At 33.1% G+C, this 10739-nt stretch overlaps 1 protein-coding gene and 1 pseudogene across 7 annotated transcripts in view; one reads left to right on the plus strand and one right to left on the minus strand.

Moving 5' to 3' along the window:
* RALGAPA1 (Ral GTPase activating protein catalytic alpha subunit 1) overlaps positions 1 to 10739 on the plus strand; it is a 229977-nt gene that overhangs the window by 11800 nt on the left and 207438 nt on the right. The window lies entirely within an intron of this gene.
* On the minus strand, positions 8193 to 8311 carry LOC111731156 (annotated as a pseudogene).

Here is a 10739-nt window from a genome sequence, read left to right on the forward strand (position 1 = left end):
TGGCCTTGTAAAATGAGTCTGGAAGTATTTCTTTCTCTCCTGTTGTAGAAGAGTGAGAAAGATTAGTGTGTATTCTTTTTAAATGTTTGATAGAATTCATCAGTGAAGTTATCGGGTTCTGGACTTTTCTCTGTTGGGAGCTTTTTGATTACTGATTCAATCTTAATATTTAGATTCAGACCAATAACTAGTCATTGAAAGTTGGATGATGTACACTTAATGTCATTTTTGGTTTGGTTAAGTTTTGAATCTGTCATCTCACTGTTTTCTATTTAACCTGTCTGTTCTTAGTTCACCTTCCCCCACTCCACCCTCCCTTTTTTTGCCTTTTCTATTAGTTGAGTAAATTTATGATTCTTTTTTAATCCCCTTTGTTTGCTTATTAGCTATAATCTTGTTTTATTTTATTGATTGTTTTGTGATTTATAGTATACAGCTTTAATTTACCAGAGTTTACTAGTAAGTCATACCCCTTTTTATATCGTATAAGAACTTTACAATAGTGTACTTTCATTTCTTCCCCCTCCTCCCCGCCCCCCCCACCCCTAGCTTTAATACATTTACTTCTGCGTGTTGGAAATTTTACACTGTTATTTTGTTTAAACAAGCAGTTTTCTTTAAAGATTTTAAAATAATAAGACAAAGGCATATATTTACCCATGTAGTACTGTTTTTAACCCTCTTCATTCCTTCACATACATATTTCCATCCATCCAGTATCATTTTGTTTCTGTCTGAAGGACTTCCTTTAACATTTCTTCTGTGATGATGATCTGGTGATAGATTTCTCATGCTTTTGTTTGTGTGAAAGAATTTTGCCGCCTTTTTTGAAAGATATTTGGTTTGTTTAGAATTCTAGGTTGATTCCTTTTTCCCTTTGTCCTTTAAAGATTTTACTCCACTGTCTTTGCATTGTTTTTGATACGAAGTCCACTATCATCTTTATCTTACTCTATCATTTTTTTTCTAGCTACTTTTAATATTTTCATCACTAGTTTTGAGTAATATGTGCTGTGGTGTAGTTTTTAAAATATTTTTGGCTTGGAGTTCATTGAACTTATTAGATTCTTGGGTTCATAGTTTTCATAAAGTTTGAGAATATTTTAGCCATTTTTCCTCATTTTATTTTTCCCATCCCTTTTGTAATTTCATTTATTAGCATATTAGTATACTAATAGATGAGTATATTAGAAAGTATTAATATATTGGAAGGTCTCAGTGGGAAAAGAACTGACATTTTAATTTTTTGCATTCTTTTTTTCTTTTATCTATAGTTTCTGTTGCTGTGTTTTCAGGTTCAGTAGTCTTTTCTTTTGCTACATGCAGTCTTTCTAGTTTATTTTTCATATCAGACATTATTTTTATCTAGTTCATTTTGTTTATATATTACATATGCAAGTTATATTTGTCTATATGTCTACTTAACTTTTGAACATACAGAATACAATTTAAATTACATTAGTACTGTTATTCTAGCATCTCAACTCTGGGTCCGTTTCAATTAGTTGATTATTCTCTTCATCCTGGGTTTTTTCCTTCTTTGTATTCTGAGTAATCTTCAGGTGTCTTATATTGTGAATTTTACCTTCTTAGCTTCTAGATATTTTTGTATTCTTATAAATTCTTGAGCTTTTTTTGTGGGATGCCGTTATATTGCTTGGAAACAGTTTGATCATTTCAGGTCTCGCTTTTACAATTTGTTGAGTGAGTCCATCCTACTATGAGGCAATACCTTCCTAAGTATTCTACTCAAGTGCCGTGTAAATTATGAGGGGCTTTTTTTGTAGCCCAGCTCCTGAAAACAGGTACTGTTTGGGATCTTTTGTAAGCATCTGGTTCTGTTCTCTCAAATTCTTTTGCATATTTCTTTCTGCCCTCTTGAGAAATTTCCTTACAAGGTGTTATGATCATGCTGGAAAGGGTCCCTTTCCAGTTTGCTTGAAACAAACAAAACCCTGAAACTAAGTAACAGTTTTCAAGACACTGGATGTCAGATGCTGATAATAAGAGGTCCTCTTAATGAGACTGAAAATTGGTTTCATAAAAAGCAACGTGGACCCATTTTTAAATTTTTTTATATTTAGAGAAGAAATTTATTACTGATTTATTAGTGAAATATATCTGATTGTCTTTCTCTTATCTGAAAATACTAACTTTCAACAAAGAAAATGACATTAAAATATCTTAAATCAGAAAAATAAAAACTCATGTTTAGTAGGTATATATGGTAATGCATAAGGATAGAAACAAATACTATATACTCATTAAATGAATAACTTAAAAATGATATGGATCAACTTGGAACAGATGTGGCTGGAAATCTGAAAATGTGTAGGAGTCATTGTAAACTGTAAATTGCCTATAAAAATAAACTCACTTGCTATTTGAATATATTTTTAAGGCTTGATATGCAAAATTAATAAGTAATCTTTTATACATGATGTTAGACGTTTTTATATTCTTTAATTTGTATGTATTCTTTAATTTACATTCTGTAATTTGAATTTTACTCTTTAGAAAATTAATTTGACCTCAGTGAAAATTTTTGTTATTTATGAAGAAATGATTTAATGAGGTTATCTATATAAACAACGTTACTGATTAATTTGCTTAGTAAAACAAGCTGGTTCAAATTCTTCAAGCCATTTTTGCATTAACATTTCTTTTAGTAAGGATTTTATTTCGTCTAAAGGGTTTTACATAGCTTATAGGACTGAATAAAATGTGAAAAAGAACAATTAGTGATAAAACAAACAACTGAATACCTACTACTTAAAAAAGGAAACATTACCAGGTTCCAGAGATGAGCTGATTGCAACTGTAAGGCATTGAATTTGGTTCTTAGATTTCCTAGCAGCTAAAATGAAAAGAGAAACAGATTACAAGTTTTCAGTATCTTAGAAAGGAAAACATGCTTTATTTTTTGTTAAAACACTTTTTTTTTTACTGTAAATCCAATCACAATTTGTGTGTTTATAGGTTCATATGTTATCTAATGTGTCTCTTTTAAGAAAATAGAAAAAGACCATGGAGAAAATAGAATAATAGGTGATTAGTATGTCTGTTAGTTCTATTCTTTCTAAAATCAAATGTGTACACAATCTAAGTGGTATTTTTTTTTTTTCTATTTCTATAAATGACATCACCATCCTTCAGGTTACTAACGCATGAAACTTTCATCTTTGACAATGTAATAGAAAAAAATAGATGTACGTGTGTCCCACAAACACTCAAACTCTGAATATCCCAACATAAATTTATGTTTGTATACCACATTGTCTTTTTTAGTTTTTTGTTATCTCTTTCGGGTACTTTGCATTTCAGTAACCAAAAATCACTGTGATGCCTCTGCCTTTACTAATAGTATTACTATGTCATACTACCTTCCTTTCAAGCTTACACCTGGAAGCTTCTACTCTTCCTTCCCTATCATGTAGGCGTAGGAGCTTTTCCTACACCATACATATTTACTTCTGGTAATTTGGTTGTTTAAAGTAATTATTTATCTGTATTCCTGTATCTTTATACCTTCCTGAGGGCAGAGGTGTCTTTTTATCTTCATATCCCCAGACTCAGCACAGTAACTGCAAATAATAGATATTCAGTCAATATTATGTAGTTCATGAGTGAACATATTAGGGATGAGGAGAGCAAAGTTGCTCTTCTGTGAGCAACTTCCTTTCAATTGACAATGGAAGGAAAAAAACACTTAAAGTCACCATTCTCATCTGAAAGAGACCTTGGGTTTTCGTTGTTACCTAAAAAATATATATGGCATTATGACAGAGGTTATCAGATAATCTCCCCCATTATTGAAAGCAGTCTTCATAGCCCTTATATAACATCTAATAGAAAACATGTCCAGTGAGCCTAACAACATGTTAGCTTTAAACTGTACACCACCAATCCCGCCTCCCTGCCCCCACCCCCAACCAATCCCCACTTAACAGAATAAACTGACCTGTAGACATAGAGGAGAAGGTAATGTGAAAACAGAACAGAACACCAAGTTTGTGGCTCTTATTTATCACAGGAGATTAATACAAATCTCTTGGCGACTTGACCTTTTGCTCTTCCATATAAATTTGAGAATCAGCTTGTTAAAGTCAATGATAATACTGTTAGGATTTTTTTATTGTAGAATATCTAACTATTCCTAGGAGTCTTTATTTAGACTTTCCTTGATGTTTATAATTAAAATTTTATATTTTTCTCTAAAAAAGATTAGCACATATTTTTTTATAGTTAAGAACAGTTACACATGCACATAGAAAAAAAGACAGTTACAAAAAAAAATGACGACTTTTTGCTATAGAAGGAGCTTATGTGATCACTTCATCATTTGGTGATTTAGATAAAGGTCAAGAAGAAAGAATACTCATCTGGATAAAAACATATAAACCACTACTTTATATCTTATAACAGAATAAATTCTAAGTAGTTTTAATTATTCAGTGTAAAGAAGAAGAAACAAGTAAGCAAATATATTTTAAATATTGAGATAGGGAAGACCAGTGTTAGAACGTACACCAAAGTTAGAAATTGTCACAGAAATGATTGATAAATTTTTAAATTTCTGACAGTGCAACTCATCATTAACAAAAGACAAATAGCAAACTAAGAAACATTTGCAACATGTTTAAAAGTCAATTTCCTTAATTTATGGAATATTAAAAATTTCTGAAATTTGGAAAAGATTGTAAAGTGTGTTGTCAAGACATAGAAACAGACTCTCATACATTGCTGGTGGAATGTAAATTAGAGGGCAGTTAAGTATCAAAATTTTAACTGTTAAGTATCAAAATTTTAAATATACATATGTATATCCTTTGAAACCACCATTTCCATTTCTTAGTATTTATTCTAAGAATATAAGTGGATAAGTGTGTAGGATGAGTTCAATATTTATAATAGTGAAAAATTTGAACCAATTTAAATACTCATTATCTAGGGATTGATTTCAGAATTTAAGTATTCTTACAGTTGAGTATTGTGATTCTTGAGAATTGCTAGCATTCTAATTACTAAATAGGTTGACTTTATCACATGAACATAAAAGTACATTTTAGATATGGTTCCATTCACTATTTGTGAGAAGTTTTTATGGCATGAACATTTTTATAGAAGCTGCTGACATAGATTGGAAATAATAGCTAATATTTTTGACCACTTATATGTGGCTGGCTCTGGTCCAAACTTTACATGCGTTATCTGACTTAATCCCTACAACAGCCCAGTGCGGTAGAAAATATTGGTCTGTAATTTCCTTTTCTTATAATGTCTGTCTGATTTTGATTGAGTTTGAAAGTGTTCTGTATTTTGGAAGAGCTGTAGGATTCACCTATGAAGCCACTGGGGTGGGATTTTATTTAAGGTCAGTTTTCTTTATTATTGATTCAGTCTTTTTACGAATCTATTCAGATTGTGTCTTCTTGGGTCAGTATTGTTAGTTTATGTCTTTATAAGAAATTTGTCAGTTTCGTATGTTATCTAATTTGATAGCAAACAGTTGCTCATAGTATTCCCTTATATTTCTTATTTCTATAAGTTTGATAGTAATATCTTTTTTTCAGTTTGGATTAGTAATTTGAATTTTTTATTTATCACTCTTTATCTTGGACAGTCTGGCCAAAGGATTGTCAGTTTTGTTGATCAATCTTTTCAGAGAACCAGTTTTTATTTTATTGAATTTTTTGATCGTTTTTCTCTTCTCTGTTTCACTTATGCCCACTCTAATATTTATTATTTTCTTCTCCATGCGTTAGGGTTATCAGAGTGCTTTTGCTCTTTGTTTTTTATAGTTTCTTAAGGTGGAACATTAGGATATTGGTTTTGAGATCTTCATTTTCGTATAGGCATTTAAAACTCCAAATTGTCTTCTAAGTACTGCTTTAGCTTGGTGCCACAGATTTTGGTATGTGTATTTTCATTTACATTCAGTACTTTTTCCCATGGATTCAAGTTACTCTCTAGATGGACTCCTTTTAGTAATTTTATAGGTCAGGCCTGCTAACAACATATTCTCTCAGTTTTTGTGTACCTATGCATGTCCTAATTTCTTATTAATTTTTTTGAAGGATAGTTTTGCTGGATATAGAATTCTTGGTTGCCAGCCTTTTTCTTTAAGCTCTTTGACTATGTCATCTCAGTGCCTTCTGGCCTCCATGTTTTCTAATGAGAAATCAGATGTTTTTCTTATTGAGGCTTCCTTATTAAGTGATGTGTTGATTCTCTCTTGGTGCTTTCAAGAGTCTCTTTTTATCTTTGTCTTTTGACTGTTTTTGTTATGATGTGCCTAGATGTGGGTCTCTGAATTTATTCTACTCGAAATTTGTTGAATGTTTTGAATGTGCAGATAAATGTTTTTCATCAAAAATGGGAAATTTTCAGCCATTATTTCTTGAAATAATTCTTTGTCTTTTTTTCACTTTTCTTTTGTTTGATGGCGACTCACAAGTCTCTGAGGCTCTGTTCATTTTTCTTTATTATTTTTTGTTCTGTTCCTCAGACTGCATGATTTCAATTTATCTTTGATTTTGCTGATGTTTTATTTTGCAGTTCATATGTGCTGTTGAGCTTTCAGTGAATTTCTTATTTTACTTATATTACTTTTAAACTTTTTTTTTTTTAAGAACATTTCTATCTCATTGATATTCTCTACTTGGTGAGATACCATCCTCACACTTTCCTTTAGTTCTTTAGAAAGGTTTCCTTTTTTTTTTTTTTTTTATTTTAATAGGTGATAGTGTTTGTCTTGTAAATCTATTCTTTTTTCTTCCTTAGAGACAGTTTCTATCGACTGTTCTTTTTCTTGTATATGAGACATACTTGTTTCTTTTTGTTTTGCAGTTTTGTTGACATCTGTGGAAACCATTTCATCCTCCCTAGGGTTTATTGTTTCTATTTATTGTTTTTGTTGCTGTGCATTTCTTTGAAGACTTTTCCAAACCAACTCTGTGGAGTTTGTTTTTTTCCTCCTATGTGACTAGTGTAGTCTTTACTTGTTCAGCTTTGTGGTCATCTAGTGTTTGGACAGAGACTTCTTTACAAGACTGGAATCAGTAAGTCTCCTAGTCTTTGCTAAGGGGATCTGTGTGTATATTGAGACATACAATTAATATTCAACCAGACAGTTCACAATTTTGTCTTAGCCATCACATCTTTTTGTTGTAGAGCAGTGGTCCCCAATCTTTTTGACACCAAGGACCTGTGCTCCTATGAGAATCTAATGCCTGATGGTCTGAGATGGAGCTGAGGTGGTGATGCTAGTGCTGGGGAGCAGCTGTAAATACAGCTGAAGCTTCACTCACTCGCCCACTTGCCGCTTACCTCCTGTGCAGCCCAGTTCCTAACAGGCAATGGACCCGGTACCGGTCTGCAGCCCAGGGAGTTGAGGACCCTTTGTGTACAGTCTCAAGGTCAGCCGGAGAGCATACTTGCAGCCCTACGCATGCACGTGGCCTTCTATATTCCCATTAACATGTCAGAGCTTTTCAAAGGTCCCTATGGATAGCTAATTCCCCAGCTTTTCATTTAAAATTTTTTGTTTGCTCATTAGTGATTTCTCCCTAAGGTAGCTGTGGTGTTAAACAATTACCACTGATTGTTTCTCACAAATATTTCCAGGGAAAAGGCTATTGCGTTGTGTGAGCTCTGAGGTAAGTCAGAGACAAGCTTTGCAAGTGGAATTTTCTCAGGAGCAGCTAGATAAGTGAAATAATGACAGTTCTCTAAGAATGAGGCTTTGAATGAGTCCCAGTCCTGTTGTGACTCCTTCAGTGACTGATAGGCTACTGTTTCTCACAGTTATGATGGGCTGTTGGTATTCAAAGCTACTGTGTTGCTTGAGGAAAAGGGAATGAGAACAGGGTAAGTTTGAAATGCCACAGAGCTTTTGTTCTTATTGAGATTCATCTGTTTTGCTTGATGATTGTTTTTGCTCTTGATTGCTAAAAACTTTGGTTAATTTCTAGGCTTTTGAAAAAAATTTACTGTTTTTGTTTTGGTTTTAGTTGCTTTTATTGAGGAGTTCCTTATTCCATCAACTCACTGATATTGCCTATTGCTAATCTGCTGTTTTTTAATTTAAAAAAATTTTTTTTTCTTTTTTTAGGCGAGGCAACCCTTGTTTGACCTCACAGATTGCAAGGACCTTGTCAGCTTACAATCCCTTATTTTTTTTTATTTTTTTACGCCTACAGCACCTGGCCTTCGTAGGTGATCTCCCATCCAAGTACTAACTAGGTCTGACCCTGCTTAGCTTCCGAGATCAGATGAGATCGGGCTTGTTCAGGGTAGCATAGCCATAGACTAATCTGCTTTTTAAAAAACAACTGCTTAGCAGTTTTCAATTTCATTAAAATGTTCTTTTACAAGTATTTTTAGTGGCTGTTTATTCAGTTTTATGGAGATATCATAATTTATTTAGTGTCACTACGAAGTGAGTAATGGATAAGGTAGTAAGAAGTTAGGAAAGAAAAATAGGCCTTATATGTCATATAAAGGAGTCTGGGCTTTATTCTGTTTGCAGTGTGAAATCCTTGAAGTATTTTAAGGTCAATTGATGCAGATAGTTAGATTTAGGTTTGGGTAGATTATTCTGGTAGCAATATATAGAGGATGAATAAAGAGGCTAGAATGGTGTGAGAATAGGTTGGAGACTACTGATAAAATTTAGGCAAGAGACCATGAGGTACCAAATCAAATGGCAGTGGAGACAGAAAGAAATGTACTGCAGAGCTGTTTATGAAGGTAATCCTGGCAAAACAATTTTGTTGAGTGGTAGAGGGTGGTATGGGGTATAGGGACCTGAAAGGAGAGGGGAATGAGTCTGTTAGGCTTAAGATATAGGTGATACTACCATCCTAATAAGGGAATACAAAAGCTGGAGAAGATTAAGGGAAGTGGTGGATTCATTTTGGAGGCAAGTTGAGGTTGAGATTGAGATACCCATGGAAGATGTAATTGGATAGGTAGTGTAAGCCTGATTCTCAGGAAAGGGCATGAAATAGCAGCCATGTATTTGGGAGGTATTCGAATGTAGATAGAGTTCAAGTTGTAGTGTTGGATAAAGAAGGGAAAGGACATATTCCTCCTGATAGTTAGACACCAACATTTAAAGGTAGGAGAGTACAGAGGAAGAGACATTTAAAATGGAGATGAGAAAAGGGAAAGGAGAAAAGGGAGTATTCACCTGCTTTTCTGAGTGCACCAAATTTTTAATAGATCATTGTTGCTAACATTTTCTTAATTTTCTTGTGTCATCTTTTTTCAGTATTCAGTGTCCTGGTTCAGGCCTACACTTTAATATCATACCCATTTCCTTTTCTTGAGAAGCAGCATATAATAAGGGATACAGTATTTACCTCATACCAGCTGGGTTCTGTTAATTGTTGTGTGAGCTTGTTTCTTAGTCTCTTTGAATCTTTTGTCTGTTTTTCAAATAAACTAAGTGAAGAGGTGAAATAAAGCTAAATGACTTATCTTTTAAAGTTTCTGTTAGAATTAGTAAAAATGGAAAAGTGTGTTGGCTCAGTCTTTAGAAAGCAGTGGATGCTCAGGAAATATTATCTTCTTTCCTCCCCATTTTTACTCCCATATCAGAATTTCTTTCCTCCTTTGCTATATGTTGTGTGGAAAGCAATTTATACTAATATATGAATGATGCTGACCTCCTTACACTATGTGGTGTAATGATTGGTTCTCACAAATGAATTTAATTAGTGAAATTTTAGGTATTGTGGTGAAATGAGTTGATATAATCAGCCAGTGTTAAGAAGAGATACTTTAGGGTAGTGTGCACATGGCTTGAACTAAATCCTCTGAATTTTTGGTATTTTTTACTGTCTACATGTCCTAAAACTTTACATTATCCACCTCAGCCTCTGCAGGACTATGTGTCCTTCAAACAATTCTTTAAAAAGTACTGTACTTTAGAATGCATTTGATGAAAAATGGTCAAAAGGTTATTTTATGCTCTGGCCTACTGCCTGAAGTGCTACTATTCTGATGGTGTTAATTGTGGGCTCAGAAGAGCTGATTTGGAACCATTTAATAGTTTTGTGTGACCTAGACAAGTTACCTAACTTCTCCCAGCCTTAGCTTCTTTATAAAATGGAGACATATACCTATTTCAAAAACATATTTGTGGAGAATGAGTAAGATCATGCCAGTGTAACTGCAAAAGTGCTACCTACGCAAATATAAAATGTTAAGTAAGCATAAATAATTATAACTATTAGCCCTTTTCCTTATTCTTATGTCTCCATTCTTAGCTTGTAGGATAGTGTTTGATACAACATGGAGTTAACTTTGGTTTTAAATTAGACATTGTATCTTCGTGTATATTAGATTATCTCTCTTCTTTTTACTGTATCTTCCCATTTCTTCAGTGCCTACTGTGGAATCCTTGAAGGCAGGAGAGTAATTACTTTATGGGTTTGACTGAGGCTTAAAAATAACTACTTTAAGATTTTGATTACTTTGTTAATGCCTTCTTATGTTCTGCATTTTTTAGTTCTAGGAATTAATTATCTTGCTATCAGTTGTAACTATAATCATATCTCAGGAGCTTTTCTGCAGTTATTTTGAAACATCAGTTTGATAAAGAAATAAGCTACTTTAACTATTTTGCTTGCTTTGTAATTTTAGTAGGTTTTTAGTGTGGTTTCTAGCAGGACTTTTATTTGTATCTTCTTGCTTTTCATAGTGAAAGACTAATGAATAATACATATTAGAAA

Source organism: Pteropus vampyrus, unplaced genomic scaffold (assembly GCF_000151845.1).
Source record: "Pteropus vampyrus isolate Shadow unplaced genomic scaffold, Pvam_2.0 Scaffold10, whole genome shotgun sequence".
Classification (NCBI taxonomy): domain Eukaryota; kingdom Metazoa; phylum Chordata; class Mammalia; order Chiroptera; family Pteropodidae; genus Pteropus; species Pteropus vampyrus.